The sequence below is a fragment of the Xiphophorus hellerii genome, chromosome 3 (assembly GCF_003331165.1).
Source record: "Xiphophorus hellerii strain 12219 chromosome 3, Xiphophorus_hellerii-4.1, whole genome shotgun sequence".
Lineage (NCBI taxonomy): Eukaryota > Metazoa > Chordata > Actinopteri > Cyprinodontiformes > Poeciliidae > Xiphophorus > Xiphophorus hellerii.
Window position 1 is genome coordinate 24,702,611 of NC_045674.1, and position 24,108 is coordinate 24,726,718.

The 24,108-nt window shown below is 39.0% G+C and overlaps 1 long non-coding RNA gene across 1 annotated transcript; it reads right to left on the reverse strand.

Annotated features, from left to right (window-relative positions):
* Positions 1–326: 326 nt before the first annotated feature.
* LOC116717715 (uncharacterized) lies at positions 327–15,445 on the reverse strand. The gene is made up of 3 exons (XR_004338793.1): positions 15,431–15,445; positions 5,103–5,108; positions 327–1,026 (listed from the first exon to the last, which is right to left on the reverse strand). It is a non-coding gene; the product is annotated as an uncharacterized LOC116717715 (long non-coding RNA).
* Positions 15,446–24,108: the final 8,663 nt, after the last annotated feature.

The following is a 24,108-nucleotide window of genomic DNA, read 5'->3' on the forward strand; positions in this document are numbered from 1 at the left end:
TTAGGAAACTGCTTAGTAAAAGCAAAGACAACCAGCGCCAGCATGCGTGTGAGTCGGATTCGGACTCGGAAGTTTGCTTCAGACCTCTGGGACAGAACCAGCTCAGGTTAGCAAACACACCAAGGCCTTTGATTGGGAATGTGACAGTGATGACATTTCCAGCACAAAGCTATATTTAGCCGCCTCCGCTTGCATCACCTGAGTCATCGGGGGGGATGTAGAACAAGATGACATGACAGGAAAATGACATGAAGATGTCGTGTTTATTTATCTGTCTGCGTCTGTCTTAGAGAGGCAGATTATACGAATAAGGCGCTCGGACATTATCGCACAGAACGACTGGTGCAGTCAAACATACAACCTTTATCGCTATCGCACGTTGCTATAGCAGGAGATACAAAGTTGGACATGTGTGCATTATTCAGTTTGGAGCAAAAGTTGAGAGAACCAGGCAGAACAGAAAAGTGTCATTACTGTAAAAGCATTGCCAGGATTAATTATGGTGTATAGGTGTGTCTGTGAGTTGAAGTACTCGCAACATTGCATGCATATTTAATACAAATGTTGCTTTAAAGGTTTTAGATAGTTCTAGATTTCATTTGCTTGACGTTTAGCATTTGACGAAACACAGCAAGAAAGAAATTTGTCTCCCGAAGACGCGGCTTTAATAAACAGCCGCAAGTTTTCAAAGTTTGCGGAAATGCTTATGCAAATGTCCCAGAGTAGGCTGTTGGACGGCGATGTAGACACGTCTGGCAGAGTGACAGCAGGGCTGCCAGGGCGCACTGATGGCCCTTGACAGCCAACTCACAAGTGTGAAATGGCAACAGGAAGCTAAGGATTGGGAACAAGAGCAGAGGCTGCACAACGGAAGAGGTTTTCATGAGTCAGTGTAGCATCAGCCTGGTTTAGTTCAGAGGGTTTGTATGTACATGCAGCTCTGGAGAACATTAAGAGACTCCACTGCACTGAACCCCAGTGAAAACCTGCTGGTTATTCCACCAAATATTGATTTCTGAACTCTTCCTGAGTTAAAACATTATTGTTGTTTCTTAATGAAGATGAACTTCTTTGCATTATTATAGCCTGAAAGCACTGCATCTTTTTCATTATTCTGACCATTTCTCATTTTCTGCAAACAAATACTAAATTTCTGCTTGGAACTTCACAGACATGTTGTCAGTAGTTCATGGAATAAAAGAATAATGTTCATTTTACTGTAAAATGAACATTATAAGAGAAACTGATCATTTTAAGTGTCCTCTTAATTTTTTCCAGAGCTGTATATATTTCACATCCTCTAACAGGTTTTTCCTTGTGGACGCCTGTAGCATTTAGCTCAATCCATTTCCTCACCTTCCTTGTTGTCAACAGCATAAAATTTCTGGCTTGTAGCTTCCAGTGATATTAATTCTCTGAAGTCAAGAGATCTTTAAAAAAGCTGAAAATAAGTTCTGCAGTAACAAACTTCAACAGAGTGCAGCTCCATGTACAGTAGAGCAGATTTGTTTGAATCAAAAGGCTTTAAAGGCTTTCATTCAAATGAGGTTGGGATTTATTTTTGTTTATACAGACAAGATTTTAAGGCTTTCTCACATCAGAATATGATTTAACATGCACTTTATGTCATATCATGGTGAGATGTAGTAGCTAGAAACAGGCAGAAACAAGATTTTTGGGATTTATTGAAATAACCAAAGTGAAAAGCAAAGGAACAGAGACACAATCAGACTCGCAAACTGAGTCTGTTTGAAACTGCAGTTTCAAAATAAATTCTGCATAAGGTACCTACTATAAAACATTAATATGTCAAACTTTAATAAACAACCACAAGATTATTAAACCACAATACATTTGTAAAAATGTCATTTTTGTAATATGCTAAAATGTAATCAGCTTAACAGGCTCAGTTATGAGAAAAGTATTGTTTTAAGAGCAAAATAAAAAGCTCATGAAGTACCAAAGATACTGACTAAGCAGTCAGGCTGACATAGTTCAAAGATCATCTTCACTACCATCCACACAACAATACTCATATCAAAACTCTAATATTTTACACCGTGATCATAATGTGCAGAGGAAAAGAGGCTCTTTATATATAATATTTGTCAAGGTTTTCTTTGCGGTAACTACCGTTGCATAGAGACCAGAATAACAGTAAACACATGCCCAGTAATTGAATAATAATGACATTATAATAGCTTTATTATATGTTTGCATTACCAACATGAACATGACCATATCTATAAAGTGTATTTAAAGCCTATACCTGAAGCTTTTTGGTTTTGATATCTGCTGTTTTTATTTGGTCGTTGCATTTCATGGCCGCTCAGCTCTGTGTGCTTTACACTCATTAGCCACACTTCTCTGTGCAGGACGGGCCTGTTTTATGGCTCCCACCTCCTGTGGACCCGTCCTGATGTTTTATTGCTGCCCATAATGGTCAACAGCAGGAGGAAAAAAGAAAAGAATTAGAAGGACACGGAGTCACAGACCTTCAGCCTGTGTCATTTCTAATCCACTGTCCTCAGCGTGACGCGTTTTAGACTCGTCTACTTCAACATGAGCCGAAGCGACGCACCTACACTTCACAGACGAGCCAGGCTGCAGGGCCAAAACAGGCCCACAGACATAAAGTGAGACTCGTTCTTAGAAAGATAATGAACTAAAACTGCTAATGAGTTGGAGAGACTTTGGACAGACCTAAATTTGTTGTTGAGTGTCCGGAGAAGTAGAGAGTAGAGCCGTCTGCAGCAGAGACGCCCAAATTAACCAGGAGCATGTTATTTGTGAACAGCTGAGGTCTTACTTAGCTAAAATAAACAAAAAAACCACATATTTTCTCTTCTGCCTTACCACAGAAGAGAAAATATGTTATAGATAATATTACAGCAGAATATTGTTATTCTACCAGAGTGTTCACTACAGACGTATAAAATGAGGTCTGTGCAGTTTTTATTTACTTTTGTGTTAATGTGAAGAATGTATGGATCTAAAAATATGCTGGATAACATAAAAACACACCAGGAATTCTGATGTATTATCCAATGAATTTTAAAATCTGACCTTTTAACTCCTCTTTTTCCAAAGTGAGTCGGATCAGCGCTGTCATATTAAATACACTCATAAAAATAAAAAATAAAATCAGAATAGCTGAAAATGCACAAACCTTTTCTCATATTTTGCTATGATATAATGTTGAATGCTTCCAACATATGAATGTTTCTTGGATAATTCTTCAGTTACTCAGTTTATCTTATTATTTTTGACATGTTGTTTGACTCAAACTTTAAGTGACATTTTAATAAAAGACAAAGTATCGAAGAGCGTTGAGCCAAAAATCTACTTCTGTTTACAGAAAAAGGAAATATTTCAGTAAGACAATATTAAAATATTTGATCCTTTTAAAAAAATCATTTTACACCTTCTCATTTTCAATTGTTTTTGAGCTTGTAAGTATTGAATGTTATTTTCATTTTTATGTCTGAAGTAAAAAAACTGAAAAAAACTACACAAGTGCGAAAGAATCTGTGCTCCAGTGAGCGCGGCGTTAAGTGTGGACGACTGGTATCCGTGCACAACAAAAAGGTCAGCCAGTATGAAAGCAGCGACTGTGAAGTAAAATGTTAGCTCATGAAAGGAAGGTCTAGTTGGTGATTTCTACAACAAAAAGAAAACAAAAGATAATAAAAGTGTGAGGGTCAGTAACATGGGGAAATCACAGACTGTTTCTCCAAACAACTCTGTGAGTACAGCGCTTTTTTAATAGCGAGCCACGAAAATGGTGGTACAAAGCATAGTGACAGTGAAAGGAAGCAGCGAAAAAGTCTAATTCTTCTACAGATAAGCCGTTTAAGTTTTATCCCGTCTATAACTTTTTTTTTTTTGCAGCATGTCATTCTGGGGTCTTAAAGCTAACGCCACACATGGTAAATGGGATTGCACTTAAAATATTGGTATGAACAGCAGCTGCAGCCAAACACGTTGCAAAGCCTGTGACTCAGACTTGAGTTTGTGCAGCTACTCATCCTATGAAGGGGGAAAAGTTTTATAGAATATTCCATAGTTGTCAAAACAAATAAAAACAAGGACAAAGAAATCCCTTTTTTTTTTTTTGTAACCTGGGGAACTTCATACTTGTGATCTGGCTGCTTGTTTGAATTATTTCTTGTTCTGTGGGATGAACTGTGTTCTTACCTATGCACAGTTCCACAGTCTTCTGTTTTCTTTGAAGCCAAGTTGGATGCACAAACATTTTTTTTTATCTTGGTTCTTGCAGATTGATTTTGGTTGGTGAGGAGAGGCCTTTGTACCCATTTATTTCTATGAATCTCACATTTCCTTATTAGCATGATCGTGCTCACTACATGTTGTGAGCACCTGACTTCAGCTGCTCTCATTGTGAGAGTAAAGTACTTCCTTAGATTACTCAACCATCCTGGGCAAAGGCTGACTGAATTATTCACTCTTTGTGTAGATTTAAAGGCACCAAACTATGACGACAAAAAGTGTGGTATTTATATGCATTGATTTTAATATTTAAACACTCAATATCCACCTAAATTTTACCAGAAGACTTTAAAATAAAACAGAAGAGTAAAACAGATGCACTCTCAGTGTGAGAGAGTGCGTCATGCTGGAAAAAAACCGATAAGATTCTGTTCAACTCAAGTTCCTTCTGCAAGTCCCCCAAACACCAGTGCTTGAATTTATAACGATGCTAGAAAAACTAAACTCAGAGCAAATACTTCTGCTGTTTTTTGGGGGTTTTTTTATGTTTGGTTTGGCCACTTGACTTTAAGGTCATGACAGTTGTTAACATGCACAGACACGCTGCTTTGCTCATCAGGACCGCTCCCGCCATGAGTGCACTCTCTGTCTCTCCATCTGTCAGTGGAAAGCAGGACTGGGTCAAAAACACTGCCTACATTACTGTCGCTCTTGTTATGCGAATTCTGGGCTCCCCGCGGTTTTGCTTTGTGTGAGTCATTGTGTCAGTCCTCGCTTTCTGGCATTAAAAATGGCTGAATTTAAATACTCTGGCCGCATTACGAGTGCCTGAGATTCTCTGACATTCCCCAAAAGTCATCAACGCTGCCAACCTCGAGCTCTAATTAAGTGCCACAATTTTTCCTCAGAGCTATTATTATTATTATTATTACTATTATTACTGAGAGTCATCGGTGTAGAGCTTGAGAAAGCTGTAACTTTTAATAATTTTGCAGCAGCCTCCAGACGGTTTATAGACATTCGGTGAATAGCAAACGTGGGATTTCTGTTGGGTAAAATCCTAACATTTCAACTCAAAATACATGTTTGTTTTTTTTAAAGGATACACAATTGTAATAAACCTAATAAATCAAAACTTTTTCAGTTGGAAAAATAGGCAAATACATGAGTAATAGATGACATTATATAATTATAATCTCATCAAAAATTATTAGGATGCACAAAAACTCAAACAATTTACTTTTTCTTCCTAATTGAAGTTTGTATTCACAGAGGAATTTCATGACTTTCCGAGTCAAAAAGCTGTAAGATTTTCTTTTTCAGTAAAATGGACTAAAACATGCAAATGTTGAAGACTGAATATTGGAGTGGCGGCTAAATTAAAGCCCTGTTGAGTCATACTCTTACTGACGGTAAGTGGAAATGAGGTTAAGGGCAAAAATCTCTCTGGGTGCAAAAAAAAAAAAAGCCATTTGTGATGATGGAGAGAATGAATTTCTGTTTGACACATATTAGTGTCAGATTTCCCAGGATGCCTCTGGTTTTTCTTTTGCCCCTCCATTTTGAAGCAGAGTTTCAGATTTACAGTTTCAGAGGTTTTCAAAAGTTTCCGCTCACTCATCTAAGGCCAGCATGTCATTACTTATTACTTTTTAATTTTTTATTTGAACAACATAACAAACAACTTTCAAATAAATGTCAAATCAGCAAGTGGGTCCACACATTTGATTTTATATTTTCAGTTATCTACAAAGAGTGAAAATTACACTTACAGGCTGAAAAAACTTAACATACACAGGGACTACTATATTTTTTAGATTTCCCATGAAGAAGTCTTTCTTCTTTTATTTTTCAGATGGGGCAATGATTGGGTTTAAAGAAGCAACGGTGAGGCTTTCAAGCCTAAGAACATCAGACCGAGTGTCAAGCATAGTGGCGGTTGCATTATGATGTGGGCCTGCTTTTCTCTCTGGTACTGATGCATTGGGAAAAAAACGAAGAATAATGATGACCTCTGTAGTATTTCACTCACCTCAAAGCAACACTTAGATGCCTGGAAGTTGGACTGAGCTGATTGTGAGGAGAAGAAACTTCATTCTGTGAAATTGGTCAACTTTAAACTGATTTTGGTGTGCTTAGTTAATGTCGTGTTTTGCACAGTTTTCCTGCTAAACTCTTCCAGCTCTGTCAGGTTGCTGGGGTTATAAGCTGTAAACAGGTCTGGGCTTTGACTAGGCCACTTCAGGACATCCACCTTGTTGTATTCAAATCATCTCTGTGTAGCTTTATTTTTATGTTAAAGGTCTCTGTTGTGTATTTGTTTTGGTCAGAAAAGTCAGATTTTGTTGTCATGATTGATTTATAAAAGCAATAAAATAGATAAAACATCAAAACAAACAAACAAAAAAAAGATTTGTGTCAGTAATTGTACGATGAGATTTTGGCTGCTCCAAGCATTGAAATAATCCTCATAATGAGCAGATTAGTCATGCGTCATGAAACTAAAACTATGAAAGAAACCCGTAACTCTGGCAAATAATGATCATTAATTAGTTTCTTTCTACACACACATAAGCTCACTGCCGTTTGGGGAGAGACATCTTGCAAATACAGAAGATACTTGGTTTTCTTTTTAATCCGTATTCAATACCAAGCATAATTTGGTATTTGTCACTCACTAATCTTTATTTTAGTTTTAATGGGAGGATGTGTTGTTTAGAAAGCTCATGTCTGAACCTGACACAAGGCCAGCCAAATCCAAATTATCACCAAATTAAGCTTTTTGATTAAAAAAATAATAATAATTTTATTTTGCTAATGTAAAAATGTTATGGATGTGCCACAGACAGGTCTATACAGTGAAACCTTGGGCATATTCAGTGCCCTGCATTAAACCTCTAGATCTGGTTCACAAACCTCACTCTAAGTTGTTAAGATTTTATGTGACGACATCAACACAAAGTACTACACAACTATGACTTACAAATAAAAAGTAAAATACTGCATGGTAAAGGTTTAGGCTGGAACGAAACTGAACACGAGCAATTTTAAAGCGGCATGAGTCGGCTTAAAAAGCAAAGTACACAACAACATTTTCCACTGCTGGTTATGGTCACATGTTGAAACTTTGTCCATTTATTTCTTACCTTTCGAGTCTTTATTTGAAGAACTATTTCAAATACAAGACGATGTAAAACGCAGTAAGGAGCTCAGGTCTTCGTCAGGTTGAAAGCGCAGGCGGAGAGTGTGATCCGCCAGCCTCTCCTTACTCAGGACTGCTGCTATTTATAGCATCCAAAGTCAAAGAAAAGAAACCCGATGGAAATAGACAAGGTGAAAAACATATACATGCCTGGACAGTCTGCTGTGGTCACCGGGTGAAAACGTTCTGCAGTTATTGAAAAGATGCCAGTTTCTGCTGGAAACAAATGACCAAGATCAGTTTAGTCCGTCACTGCTGAAGTGCATTTCTTCATGTTTTTGCCTTTCTTGTAATCTTTCAAATCTTTCAAAGTGGTGGTGAGAAAATGTTTCTCAGTAGTTTGACATGAAACTTTTTTATGAGAAACTTCAAACACACAAGTTTATTCCTAATTTTCAGTTTCACGTCTCGCAGATAAAGTAGCAAATAACAAACGCAAATATTCAGTGACATGCAGTAAGAGGAGTTTGAGAGTCTAAATCAGTGAGAAAACACTTTGGACCCGCCCTGCGAGGGCCACTGCTTCCATCTCGACTCATGGATTATCGTTGATATGAGAGAAACATGAAAATGTGTGGATGGAAGAGTGATGAGGAATTTTACTCTGAGGATTAGTTTCACATGGAGCAAAATTTCCAACAAAAAGAAACACTGAAATATTTATTCAAGGGTAATAAATATTCTGTCTCAATTCTGCAGCAACCGGGTGGAAGAGAATCATAACTCAAAGACTTGTACAGATCTTTTCCCCAGAAGTTTTTTCAACAGGAAACACAAATCAAAGACACACTAAGACGACGTTTGAGTCGCCGCTGCTTCATTAATATCTTTATTCAAATAATTTTTGATCTATCTGACAGTTTATGAGACAAAATCAGACTACAATCAAAATTTTTTTTGTAGAGCATAAAGAGAGCCCAGCTTGAGAACCTGAGACAGATCGATGCTACCCGACGAGCTATTGGCTGACTTTCGCAAAGCAGCCAATCCAGGAGCAGAAGCTTTGTGTTTTGGGGTTCTTCAGGAAAAAAAACAACTCTCTCTGAGAAAAACCCCTCTGAGCCCTGAATTCTCAGCTCCGTCGTGGCCGTGACTGACTTACTGCTCTTGTGTGAGGTACAGCAGCTGCACAGCTTCAAATAGAAAGACTCTCCGGAGGCTCATCAGGTCAGCGGAGAAACTGACTGGCTGTTCTCTCAGCACGCAGGAAGAATCCTGTTGCTTCACAGGAACATTATTAAAGATGCAACACACTTTGTTTCAGCTTTCACCCTCAGGACGGAGGTACCGGACACTCAAAGGACGCATGGTCCGTTTTAAAAACCCTTTCCACCCAAAGGCAGTTGTTGCGCTAAATAAATCCTGACCTTTAATCTCATGTGCAATGTCTGAAACAGTATACAGACACTGTAGATGCATAAATATGGTCTATTATTGTGTTGTTGTTTTACTTTGTCTTGGGTTTTTCCATCCTGTTCCGGTAAAAATATATTTTTTTATTGGAATACTGATGGTTGTGAACAAATTGACGCTCATGTAAAACATTTGACAGAATTTAAATAGCATTCACAGAACAAAAACAACTATTTGTCTCCAGAAGCCGCTCTGAGTTAATTGGACTCTTGTCTACATAAATGATACAAGAGTCCACTGCGAAACGTTTGTAAAACGCCAGACCTTTAGACCTGTTTTCCCACAAGGGTAATTGTCTGACAAACCACTTAAGCGCTCAGGAAGATTGTTAGGGAAACTGCGAGACAGAGAAGGTTGACACACAAGACTCTGACTTATCAAGGCGGCACGGCGATTACACCGCAGCGTGTTTGTCTTTTAAATGAGTATCGCTGTCAGCGTGTGCTTAGAATCAGCGTTTCTTTTGTTGTCGGCGCAACACAAATGGCCCTCTGGAGCGACTGAGATCCAATTAAAGATCACCTCCTCAGACTGTGCTTTCCCTGATTCGGTCCCACCAATCACCCGTCTCTCCAGTCGCAACCAGAGGCCGATGAGTGCCGATTCTCTTTGCTCAGTGCGGAAATGGAGCAGCATTTCCAACTTCTAAAAACTTGCATTGGTATGACGCTTGTGTCAGTGTTTGCTTTCTGTAAGAGTATTTGTCAGTTGATGCCGAGGACAAATACGCAAAGTCCAGTCGTGCCCGAGGATCAAACGTTCTCATTTGTGTCAGAAATATGTAAATCTGTTTGTATCCGTCAGTTTAGATGGAAACATTTGTCTTCTTCTTTGAGTGTTTCAGCTTTTTATTTTCTTTGAATTGACAGGTGAATCGTTTAAAAGAAGCCTTGAGAGAAATTTCCCAAGTTTGAGTTAAAGGTGTGATAAAATGTGGTTAGGTATTTTCAGCTCGTATGTTTTATTCAAATATATATTTTTTAATAAAACAACATAAACATGTTGTGTGAGATTGACTGTTAAGGCTGTGACTTCATGTAATATTTTGGTCTTGTGAGGACTCTGTCTCCGTGTTGCCCTGGTCACCTGTCCAGGGTGTTTCTTGCCCGTTAACCGCTGAAGATGGGCACCAGCACATCTCATGACCCCACAAGAATAAGCTTATTAGATGGATGGATGATTTTTACAAACCCAGAATGCCCAGCCATTGATATGAAGTAAAGAAACCCTTTGGATGGATGATGAAACGTCTTCAAAAACCAGATTTGGAAGTCCAGTTTCCTTTTGTTGGAGCACTTGGTGAGATAATAGCTGGAGTTGGACATCAACTACTAAAACAATAATTTAAAAGCATTATGTATGTAAATAGGAAAACATTATAAAACATTTTTTTGTACAATGCATTCCATAAGTCATTTCTCAAAATCGCCGCAGACTCCAAAGCGGTTCCTTGATTCTACCTTAAAGTGTTTTGAAGCAAGGACAAAAGGTTCTGCTTTCTTCCAGGCAAAGAAGTGTTTAAAAAATATATTTTGACACAATTTGTTAAACGAAAAAGTAATTACAGATGCAAAATTCAAAGCTTACCCCAAGGTCATCCTCCCATGTGCGACGTCTATCCAGTTAGTTAAGGAACGTCTGTGAGCGGATGTGCCTCACAACGCAGCATTATTAGGTCCAGATTCCCATCTTCTAAGCTGAGTCAGTGGACAATAGCGGCAAGTGTCTTTGAAAACAGCCACCGTATCAACAACAACTACAACGTTCGCTACCTTAACCCACAGTTTAGGCTCATGAACAAATAAAACAGTGGTGTGATAAGTAACACTTCCATTGAGAGAAAAAACTAGAAGGTGAATGTCAAATGACCCGTAAACCCGTTAAGAAAAATGTAATCAACAATCGTGTTGAGGAATATTCCTGCCACTCATCCAGCTGCTCTCCATCAAATTACGCAGAGAACCGAGGAACAATACATTGTTTATTCAGTGATTCACACGCAATGGCCTTTTACTTTATAGTGAGTGATCATTAAAGCTACTCTGGTGACAGCTCTGTTTCGGTCCCTCTGTGTGTTTCTATGCAAAATCAAGGTATGACTAAGTGCATCGTGTCTAAGCGGCTCACATGACCGTAGCTCATCCGGCACGGTAAACAGAAAGGTCATCAAGTGTTTGAGTGAGCGCACACGTATGTGCATTATTCTAAAAGTAATACCAAGAGCAATCTACGCTTTCAACAGTATCAGCTTACAATAGATGGATGTGGGGGGAGCTTAAGTGTAGCGGAGCGTGCTCTGTTGCGTTTCATTTAAGGACGTCGATATGTTTCAGCGTTCTAATAGAAATCCACAAATGTGTTATGATAATGTAGATTTATCACACATGTTTGTATAAAACACAGCAGTGCTGGTTGCTCTGAAGCCTTCTTTTCATAATAAAACCAGTTTGAACAGCAGAAAGTATTCAACAATCTAACAGAGTTAAATTATTCTGCTGGTGGAAAGAGAAAATCTAACCATTTGGACAGAATCAGTCTTTTGGTCAGCAGAGAATTTAACAGGGAGCTCCATCTTTAGCTCACAGTCAATACGTTCATCCTGTCTCTCATATCCGAACCTCTATTGGAAAATGAGATCTTTAGATTATCCATTACGCTGAAGATGAAATCCAGACTGGTGTGACTTGATTTTTCTCTTGTTCCTGACGTCTTGTGTGAAAATATTTAAATGGTCTAGCTTGAATGAGTGATTTTAAATTACTTTTACATTGCACAATGAAATTCAGGCTGGCTTCCTATAACAAAACAAACAATAGCATAAAAACAAGCTAACAGAATAGACAATAACTAAATAACGACAGTGTAAATTTGCTAATCATGAGACTTAGAGGAGAAGAATGGCAGCATGTAAATGCAGCGGCGGCGGCGCCACTGATAGCATCGTTTTGTTTCTTGCTTGAAAATCTCTTTCACATTTTTACTTTGTTCTGAAATAAATAACCTGCTGTCTTCCATCAAGTAGGCCTTTAAAGATTCATCCACACGTCTCTAATTTTACTGACAAATGCACTCTATTCAAGTACGGGGTGACATAAAATCTGCATGGTAATGATTGTACCACTTTGAAGAACAAAGTCATGATTTCTGAAATATAACATTCTGAAATCAAAGAAACAAAGTAATGCTCTTTCAGTTTCTCCTGTTAAATGTGTGACGTTTTGTAAGGGTGGGTGGAAAAAGTCTATAATCAGTGACAATATGGCAGAGGAAACATGGCACGTTATGGTTCGATTGGGGGAATTTTAACGCAGGCATGCATGAATTACAAGCTGAAGAAAGATCCAGGAGTAAATGTCGACAATGAACTGCAAACCACCACCTCGGTTTCTTACACTGCCACAAAAGAAGCCAATGAGGAAGTGAGTCAATGTCCATCATAATTCATGCAAAGTAAGTGCTGGGTCTTTAATAACATGTTGCAAAGCACCAGGCCTAACAATGTGCCACGTCACCTCAGTGATTTCATATTCCTCACCAGGAAGACAGACTTCAAACTTTACCTGCACAGAAAGAGCTAAAATGAGCAGAACTGATACAAAACCTGCAATATTTAGTGCTAAAATGTTGCCATATTTTCTCTTCCCTGCTCTGCTTTTGAATGTTGTCGGGGTTTTTTTTTATAGTGATCCCCTATAAATCTAAATCCTTTCACAAATATAAATCACATGAAGACGAATAATAAAGCAAGACCCCCGCAGGTTGACCACGGGTTGCGTTTTCCCTGCGGACTGGTTCTCTCCTCTACTCATCGGCAACTTTTGAGAATTCATTTTGCACCACAAGGTGAGCTAAAGGGACAAATGGAGGTAAGCAACAGGGAGCGTGGGTGTGAGTTAGAGTTGTGTCGTTGGTGTCGTTTCATTATCAGTGTGATGACGGATCATACACTAAAGCCTCCCGCCGGGAGCAATTGGTCTTTTTAGTGTCGCCACCAGCTCCGTGAAGCAATAGAGGTTTTGAATCAACTCACATTTCTGCTGTTTGCTAACAGACTTTTATTTTTTTTTTGTTGTGGGACAATGAAGAGTTCAACACCAGTCTACCACAGCAATGGTAGGTGGCAAACAACAGTAAACTGATGTCGTCATAGAAGCTAAAACGCTTGTAATAAATAGCTTTCCATAACTCAAGTGTTTGTCGTTGTCAGCTTAAGAAGTACATTTCTACCTCGCACTTTCTACAGGTCCTTCCTTTATATTTGAACACGTTTTTCACGTCAAGGTAAAAGTGGTTTGCTATGTGACTGAAGGAGCATTTTTTTCTTGACTCCTGGGAGAAACATGAAGCCACCAGTAACCTGATAAAATTACAAATTTCTGACCAAGAATTTCTTTGCAAAAACTGTATGAACAGAAGAGATCAGAACAAAAAAAAACTTTCATATTTTCATCTCAGAATGATTACAGCCTATCACCTGCTAACATTTGGGAAAATCCACTTCCCAAATGTTGTAATTCAAGTGTTACCAGGTGGCGCACAGGGAAAAAAACCTAGATGATGGGTGAGATTTAAAGCATAAGTGCTTTAAAACAGGAAATTTCAAAGTGTGGGAGATCTCTGAGGGGATCTATCCTCCCCTCAGAGAACAAATCAACGACCTTCACTCCCCTCAAAACCCCTAAAGATTTATTTCTGCAAACCTTTTGCTGCTGCTGTACTTGATATTTCATTCCTATGTTTCACGGAGGTTGTGAAATTTGCCAACTTTAAATAATCATGTCCTTCTTTTATATATATATATATATATAATTTTAATCGGTCCAGACTCTTTTCTCATTAGTCAGTAATTTTACGTACTAAAAATCTATCCAGTTTGTCTGTGGCATAGGATTTATGACGTTAGCTAAACGTCCTCAGTCACTTTTTCTGGTCATTTTTTTTCTCATTTTGCCCTTGATAAAACTCTGGGGTCCCCTGCTTTAAATAATCAAATCCAGTTGTACCAATTAATAATTTCTACAAATAATTGAAACACTCCTTTTTGTGATTTAGCAAATAGAATAAGGATTTATGTGGACTAAGCTATGATCTGCCACTTTATATAAGTTCCAAGATCCACTCACATAAAATAAAACGTCCCACAGGATATCATGTGCAGGGTGTAACATGCAGGCAGTCAAAATGTAAAAAGGAAAAAAAAAGAAAACAAGTTTCAAGAAAGGTGCACAGCTGGAGTCAAAAGTCAGTTTTCAGGAACAGGTGGTTTTAGATGTCGCCTTGATTCAACACACCTGCATAGATTTAGGGCTTAATTAGCAGGATTAAGTAGCGCTAGATGATATGTTGAGGAGGAAATCCAGGAAGTTTGATTCAGTCATATTAGAGCGAGGTCAAAACTAAAGCATGCAGGACACCAGCCCTTAAAGACAGGAGTTCCTGAATAACCCCTGGTATCCAGGAACGCCTGTAGGGCTGGAAGGTCTGACAAATGGACAATAATGAACTAATCAGACATTTTGATGGTGGACAAAAGTGGTAGACATGACACAATTGCATGACGGCAACTTTAAGTAAAAGGGGCAATGGAAACTGAACAAGTTTTTAAAGAGGTCAGTGGGACCAGGCTAGTTTGGGGCATGTGATCCCCAAACCAGCAGAGTGAGATATCTGTGCAGAAGTATTAAAGAGCAGCTAAACGTTGAGCTCCCAGAACTTTGGTTTGGAAATCATGTTTGGAGAAGAAAGTTTCCTTGTGGAAAGGACAATGTGTGAGTGTTTCTGGGTTTATACTGAAAACTCTGAACCCTAAAGCAAGTCTGGGCGAGATGTGTGCTACTGTGTGAGCACGCATTTAATTGGATCTATTTGTCATCTCAGTGTTGTGTACCTCTTCCATGCAACAGTGGCATGTGAACAAACTCTAGCAAACCTTTACTTACTGTCTTATCTACAAGTTTCCTTTCATATAAGTACATGTGCATACGTAACATCATCTCTGCTTGTGTGTGTGTGTGTGTGGTGTGGGTGTGTGTGAAACCTACCGTGCTGTTTCCATCACAACTTACTTCATTCAGGCAGCAAAACTCCTCTATTTCCTGTGAGTGGCAGACTGCCTTGGGCTGGCAATAAACCTGTCAGAGAGAAGAGATGAGAGGAGAGGGAGGAAACAGGTGAAAACAACTGCTAGGCCAGACAAAATACTACCTTTTGTAGTTCAAAGACTACGTAATGTCGCTTTCGAGAGATTCGAAATCCGTCCTAGATGTGGAAGAGATTTAATATAAAGTAGGGGGAGTGAGTGATGGGTTTGTAGCCTGCCATATTTTTCAGTGCTGCTTTAATGGAAACTAGGCCAGGCTAAATAGAGCTATTAAAAACACACACACACACACCCACAGACCCACACACACAGAATGCATCCTTATCCATCTGGGGATCCATCGCCAGATCCAGCTATCTCTGCTGTCTTATACACATATTTATGCTCTTCCTCACAGGGAAAAAAAAAACGGCAGTCAAACTGGGTTATTTCCCATATTTAGAGATGTCTAATAACATCACGTAACGATCATTTCCCCTAAAAACTCAGTTTTATGTTTTGTCTGTGAACTTTTCCGTCGCCGCCCCGACACACACGAAAAACACAGAGACACGTGTATTACCACACGGTGTTTTTATAGCCCATAAAGAAACATTAGTACTGATGAAAGGAGCGCATTAGAAAAAAGCAGCAGAAGTTAGTTATTGTTATTTCCCCTGAGAAACTCGTTTCTCAGTAAGACCTCAGCGTTGAGCAAACCAGGTCTAAACTCAGGCTTTGCCGATTGGAATCCGAGCGGCTTCCGTCTTATTAAATGTTTCGAATTACAGGAAACTGATACGTCCTGAGATCGAGTTTGGATCTATATAAATCTGCATGTCAGAATTACAGATCACACAGGGGGGGGATTCAGAGCGAAGTGCAGGAAGACGGGAAGCGGCAAAATTCAGCGAGATTATTTCCTTGGAGAAGAAAGGAGAGTTCAAGCAGCAATAACACCAGAGCACAGTAACTCAGAGGTGGTCCATTATGACCACGGCACAAATTCCCCACAGCTGAATAACACGAGTAGTGTGGAAAGCATCTCATGCGATCACTTTTTTTGTTGTTTTTTTCGTTTTGCAACTTTTACATGACATTTGCCTTCAGATTGAGATGGCCTGTTGCTCTCACAGCTTCCCACTTCATCGCTTTAGCTCCAGACTGCTGAGATGGCCCAGAAACTCACGACAAGCCTCACCCAGGACCTTCTTCTCTTCCAACAAGGCAACTGGGCCGCCAGCGGAGCCCTCATTAGTTAAAAATACATTTCAAAAAATCCCTCAGAGTTCCCGTGTTTACTCGAGCAAGTTAGTTCAAGGTATGCGGCGATCCCATTTCCCAGTTCCCGGCATTAAAGTTAATAACATCAACACATACGTATTAAATACAGTAGATTTAAAGTGTAAATCCACTATATTTCATCAGTACTGCTCTCACTCACTACAGCATATTTGATTTTCGATGCCAGCGGGAGTTTCACCGGGTCAGTTGTGACATGGTAACGCAACATGGGTTAACAACAGGCAGCTGTGGTATTTTTAATTTTTAATTGATTGTATCAAGGATTTGTTTTGTCACAAGCAGATTTAAACGGTGTAATATGAGGTATAGACGAGGGCCACACGCCAGCAGAGATGATATTACTTATGCACATGTACTTATATGAAAGGAAACTTGTAGATTGCTCTCCTGCAGTACGAGATGTGAGTGAGAATATGTCACTGAGAGAGAATTATAACTTGTGAATGTAAAGCCACATGGCAGGAATGTTTTCTTTAAAAGGTTACGATAGGGCTTAGAACAGCGTGGGATAAAATTTTTTTACTTAAATTAACAAGTTTAAACCAAAGAAAACTCTGCCACTCCACACATCACACGGCAACTTCAATTAACACCACCTCAAATACTCTAAAAATAATTAACTTACAGCAATTAGTTACATTATAAAAGCATTTGAAATAACTAATAAAATAATGATCTTATAATTGTAACCAGCTCAATTTGTAAAGTAAGCCACCCAACACACCGTTCAACGCTTCGGGCTGCAGGCTCCAACACATTCACCTCCTGCTCCTGCTTACAATGTTCAGAATCAGTTTGCTGGAGTGCTAAACTAACACTGGCATGCTTTGGTAAAAATGATGAACGGACATATTGTTATGAAGCAGATTTCAATGCAGGGCCAGTGAAGGATTTGAGTCGAGGAAAAATGTCATCCTCCTGCTTCACCATCGTGGCATTGAATGTCATAAATTTCGGGGCTCGGTGTTTAAACTGCTTTCTGTTCAGCTCCCCCCCCTTACAGAGAGCTGAAATGCAAAGTCTCAGTGCAATAATTACACCAACAAAACAATGTACATGGCCAAAAGCACAATTTTGCACATGAAACGATGCCGTGATTATTAAAAAACCGTCAGAAGCCACATGCACATGATAGCACACCGAGAACATATACAAGCTCAGTCTGGATAATTAGTCCTCTTCCTTAATAGGAACAAAATGAAGTTGGAAGTGATTCAACTCTCAAGGTTCATCAGCCCAACGGAGACAAACCTTCATTTAGTCCACAATAAAAATACAAGCCCCTGCTATGACTAGCAGACTTTAATGTCTGAAGTTACCTGGGTGTTTAGCAGACAGACCCCCAGCAGTATTGACTCGGCCCCCAGCTTCAGCTCAGCGAACAGCCAGCAGAGGACAGGCCACAAGGAAGAAGGATGTTTCTTTTGCTCTGATTTCCCAGGATATTCTTGATATCACCCCCTGACTTTCTGAAGTAGCAGAATAGAGTACATAAAGAGACTTTTCCATCTGTGAGCTACAGAGAGGTTGGCGGTCTCGTTTCGTTCCAACATGTCCTTTAACAGGTTCGATATTCGCAGCTCTTTTCTAAAGTTCCCTGTCACATAAAAGACATTATCAACTTTATTTATTTATTTATTTGTTTGTTTGTTTTACCAATTGGTCCTTTGCTTTTTCTTCTATGATTCATTTTAACTACCTTGGTTTGATTTGGTTTTATATTCTACTGCCTCATCAATTTCTCCTAGATTTAAATTATGCCTCACTTTGTGTAGGTCCATCACATAAAATCCCCCCAAAACACACTATTTGTATTATAATATTTTTTAAAAATCCACCTTTTGCTCCCTTTTAAGCCCCTCTTTAAAAAATAATCTCTACATGCATATCGATCTCCATACTAATGATAAAAACCACACCTGCAAATTTACACATCCTTTTCTAAAGAGTCAGAAAATTTGCAAAAAAAAAGTTTGTCTGCCTTTTAATATTTTTTCTAGTCTCAGCTGCATTTTAGCTGTGAATAAGTGATGAGCATAAATATGGATTGGTCTGACTGTTCTGTACGGCCCCCCCTCCTCCCCTCCAACACACTCAGTGTGTTCACTCAGCCACCAGTTTCAGCTCAGCGCAACAATAGGGAACATGATGGCTGATTGGACCAGAGCAGAGGCCCCCATCTACTGAAGAGGCCTCTGACCCACACAAAACAACACTGCAATTAACTCAAGCACCATGACTCATCACTTGGAGGAGAAACGGAGACAATAAACACGAATGTATTCAGTAAGAAGCTGTCTTCATGTCACGTACGACGTTTTCTGGGACAGCAGTCGCGTCATCACAGGCGGTAGATCTGTGTGCGTGACCTTGTTTGGGTTTTTCTCACACACACTGAGCGTTTCATTCCAGCAGATGGATAGTCTTGTGCGTAAGGTTTATTTATTTATTCTTGTTTTAGTAAGCTTGTTTGGGAGCGGGGGGATATGTTCATCAAGAAATTCATGACACATAAGTAAACAATGTCATTATTTGCACTGTGTGTTAGGATTAGCGTATTAATTAGCCCTCACAGCTACCGTAGCATACATACATACAATTGAGTTGTCAACGTATCTGCAATAGATGCTTCAAGCAAACAATAAGGTTCCAAATTTAAAGCTATACAGACGATCTGAAAAGTAGAGGCAAGAAATCAGGAGCATGAAATTTATGCTGCAAATGTTTTTTGTTTTTTTTAATGCTGACTAAACAAAATCAGTGTTAGAAAAATTATCTAAGTTCATTTACTTGTGAGTTTATTTGAAAGGTTATGTTTTCATATTATTATTTTGTGTGTTGTTTACTTGACTCCTTTCCTTCTGTGAAACACTATTAACCACTTTTAGGATGTTTGCCTGGAGGCTAGAGACGGTTGCACATTCCCGTGGTATCAGCTTTCTGTGGGGCTGATTGGTTGCGGTCAGCCCCATGCCCTTGTAAGGGCATGTCCACAGAAGGTTCCAGAACACCCTGTAGAAAAAGGTCATTGGTCAGATTCTTTGTGTGACTATGTGAAAAAGCCCAACCTCCCTCCTTGTATTTTCTAATAAAGCCAAAGGCAGAGAAAGATCGGGCAGAGTTGATCCCAGACAGTGTTTGACAGCGATTTTTCGCGTCTGTTTTCAACTCTCCTCTTCTGCAGAAAATTAAATCTTTGTCTCTGGTTGATTCTTTGCAGGTTAGGACATAAAATAAACCTATCAGGTTGATAAAGCAAGCAGCTGCAAGTAGCTGTGGTAATGTCTTAAAAATCAGAAGCACCGACCCATGGGTCTATTTGTTGTTGGGGAAAAACGTGAATCAGGTTTCCTAAAAAATTATTTTACACATAAATACGTTGGTAATTCAAAACAGCCCACGATTACAAGAGCAAAGCCAGCAGGTGAAGACAACATGAAAAACGTCCCGACATGATAGTGAGAACCGGAGACAAACAAGAGATGCAAAACGAAATAGGCAACAGTGTCAGGGGAACCATTTGAGTCCAGCAGTGAAACCCGACTTATGTCACTGCATAAGTACGCATTAAGAACCAACCTAGCATCAGGAAAAATAGCTACATCTATCTAACAGCGGGCAGTTTAGTCAGCATGTATGGGCAAACAAGAGTGGAGAGTCATAAAAGACTAATAAAAAAACAAAACAAGAAACAGCAAATGCATGTTAAAGTAAAGCTTAAGTAAGATTTAAAGCTCTGGCATGATCAAAGAAAAAAAAAATCCCCCATTTCCTGAATGTCTTAGCTGTAGGGAGGACTGATGCACAGCGGAACATCCTCTCCACCTGCAGAGGCAGCGACTGGGGAAATGTTGAATCTTGTTTTATACACCGTGTTCCAAATTATTATGCAAGTGATATTTTCTCAGGTTTTCTTAAATGGTCAATGCAAATGATGGTCAGTATAATTTTCAAGTCTCATTAACTACTACAGTTTAAGTCAAATTTTACTGAACAAAGCTCCCCATGAGAACAGTATTTTTTTTAAAAATAAAAAACTCAAAATTCACTGTTCCAAATTATCATGCACAGCAGATTTTCTAAACATTTTATGGATTATAAAGAACTGCAAACGGTCATTCTTTGAATGTGCAGCATTAAGTGGTCACATGTACTAAAATCAAAAGCTATTTCAATGAAAAACATCTTAACAGACAGAGTTACATGTTAACATAGGATCCCTTCTTTGATATCACAGCACAATTCTTGCATCCATTGAACTTGTGAGTTTATGGAAAGTTTCTGCTTGAATTTCTTTGCAGGATGTCAGAAAACCTTCCCAGAGCTGCTGTTTTGATATGAACTGCATTTCACCCTCAGATCTTCTGCTTGAGGAAACTCCAAAGGTTCTCAATAGGTCAGAGGTCAGAGGAGGATGGTGACCACACCATGAGTTTCTCCCCTTTCATGCCCATAGCAGCCAATGACACAGTGGTATTCCTTGCAGCACGAGATGGTGCATTGTCATGCATGAAGATGATTTTGCTACTGAAGGTACGGCTCTTCTTTTTGAACCATGAAAGAAAGTGATCAGTCAGAAAGTCCATATACTTTGCTGAGGTCATTTTCACACCTTCAGGGACTCTGAAGGGGCCGACCAATGATTCTCTCTGTCATGAAACGGTGCGGTGTAGGTGATGGTGAGGCAGACGCAGCGGACCCAGGTAAGATGATTATGGCGATTTAATGGCGAAACACAGTCCAAACAACAGGCAGGAACGCACATTAGACGCGACACTGAATTGACAAAACATTGACAAGGACCCGACGAGGAACAAGGAACACAGGTGGAGTTAAATACACAGCGGGTAATCACAGAACAAGACACACCTGGGAACAATCAAGGGGAGGACAGGACAACGAAGAGACTCAAGGACACAGAAAACTCTAAATAAACACAGAAAAACACGGAACATGACACTCTCCCCATTATTTCGGCCCAATAGTAGGTTGATGCACCGCAAGCCTCTGGAGGATCCTCCACCTTGAGGTTCCAGAGACTCCAGCAGCTTCAAATAACTGTTTGATGCTTTTTAAGGGCATTTTAACAGCTGCTCTCTTTATCCGATGAATTTGTCTAACAGAAACTTTCCTCATTCTGCCTTTATCTGTACAAACCCATCTTTGTTCTGAATCAGCCACAAATCTCTTCGCAGTACAATGATAATGCTTCAGTTTCATTAAATATCTAATGTTTTCATATCTTGTCATACGGCACTACACTATCTGATGATTTTCATCAGCAGAGATCCTTTCTCTTTCCCATATTGCTTGAAACCTGTGGCCTGTTTAATAATGTGGAACATCCTTCTTATGTAGATTTCCTTTAATTGAGCTCACCAGACAAACTAATCAACCAGCTCTCTGAAATTAATTAAAGTGATTCAAAGAGCCCTGACCCACAATAACATCTATAAATTTAATAGCACAACAAAAAATGTAATCTTTATGACACTTTAATCCAATTTGCATAATAATTTGGAACACAGTGCAAGCTCCACTAGGTCATCCTTCACAGTAAAAGCAAACAAACTTATTTAAAGACTCACAAAGGCTTCAGGGGAATAAATTCAAAGAACAATGCACTAAGATCTGCAAGGCTCTATTATTATTATTATTGGAAAAAAGAGTGTAACTTGTTCATGCTAATTTATACATGTGACGCAAACTATCACATTAGGATGTGTTAGTGCTTCTGATTGGCTGAAGCCATTTTCATTTTTCCCAAATAAAATGAAATAAAAAATGCAGTAGAAAAATAGCAGCTCAAACGCTTTGTAAAAGCTTTTAAATGTAAATGTTGATCTCACATCGGTATGACTAATATGAAAGAGAAAGCTGAGATGTTTTTGAAGTGAGGTTTTGTTGAAAAGTGAGCTGAACTATTTTATGATAATGAGGCACGACAAAAAGCTGCTCCACACAAAACATCGTGAGCAAAAGCTGTGAATTTACCGCAGACTGTAAGAGTTGGCCAGGATTTCAGAGCAGAAATCTGTTTGCAATTTCCTGGAGAATTTAATTTGAGAAAATGATTCTGCGATTGACATTCTTTGCCTGTGGACGGCCTTCATTCATTTAACTTGCTATTTTTCTACTTTAACATCCGTCTTCCTCCTTCACCCAAAAATAACGGACAGGACTTGACTAACGAGGTGACAGCTTTGCTTGTCTAATGAAACCCTGGGGGAGGAGGGCGGATTATTTTGTTTCAAGTCAGATGTCTGTCTGAGCGAAAGACCAGAGGATTTAGACACGACAAATTAGACGCAGAGACATGAAGACCGCAGTCTTTGATGCTGAGAGAACGGCGTGTACGAATGAAATGCGGACCTGTGTAGTAAAATAATAACTAAAAAAATGTGTTTCTTAATAAGTAAAATCTGTGAAAATGCAATCCATGTTACAAATTTGAACATATTTAGTCAGGAGGTCGGTGAATTGGGTTCCAGCCTCAATAAAGATTTCACTGTTAAGTACAGAATATTGATTATTTCATTACTAAGTTCCCTTATATTATATTTTTTTATTTTTTTGCTATGGTTTAAAGTCCAAGTCACCTGTGACCAACATACATCCAATCATTCTCCTAATGTCGAAACCTTCTGGTTCTCCAGGGACAAAGTTATGAAACACCTCACTTTGTACATATGCATTGTACAAAGTGAGGTGCATATGTCAGAAGTTTATATATCACTTCAAATGTGTTGTTAAAGAGTCCAGAGCTGCACGTACATATGAGCTGATAAAATTCAGACATAACCAAGACCTGCATAACAAAGTTTTATTCATCTTAGCCTCAGGGTCAGAATCTCTCCGGGGGATTTAAAGTTTCAGGCCCAAAAGACTCAAGAATGAAATAAATAAAGACGCTTTCAGACCTTGGAGTGACCTTCACAGCAGGTAGACGGCTGGGAAGTTTTTAATGACTTCCCCCAACAAACAAATCCGATTTACAGCAAGAGTTGAATCAACAACTTAACTTGACAAAGTCAAGACGGTGGGTTTTGTCGCAAGTATAAAACTTGATGATTCAACTTTTTACAAGCAAGTTGCTGGATGACGGCTTTTTCTTGATGTTCTGGGTTGCGGTTTAATAAAATGTGTGAAATTTATTCAGCCTGTTTTTCTTTCTTTTCTTTTTTTTTTTTTTGATAAAAGAAGCTCATGAAGCGACTTTTTCCTTCCAACAGAGTTTCAAAAGATTTTTTGTCAAACCAAGAAAGAACTCAAAGTTTCTTCAGTTCCTTTTAAAAAAACGACAAAAGAGCCAATTAAACATAAGTTCCCTGTGGCAATGTGTGAAGTGTAGAGGTAAATCAGCCTCCCATATATTACGGCCATTATTTGATTCCCCACCAAAACCTTTGCTGCATGTTTTCCCCCTCTATCTCTCTTTCTTTTAAAAAAGCATGTTTCCTCAATTCTCCTCTAAATTTTCTAAATATTCTATAGATATTCTGGCAAAATGCAACATAGGAAACAAAATTTAACAATATTTCTCGCTCAGAAAATCTCGGCGTGTTCTAGAAAAATAGTTTTGACAGTAAGAGAGCTCTTGAAAGTCAGACACATCTTGAATTATGGAATATTTGCTGTTGCTGGAGAAATGATCATTGTTTTCTTAGTGATGGCCAAAGCTAATAAAGGACTTAAACTTTCCTAAATTTCTGCTAAGGCCCGCAGTGCTGCGGTGCTAAAGCTAGCTTTTGGATAAACAGGAATTATAATTTTTCTGGATCATATGGAAAGGAAGTGATCAGCCCACAAGAACGCAGGGAGAGTTTGGTGCCAATCTTCAGGAAGGCGGCAGCACATTCACCAAAACCTGGACAGGTAG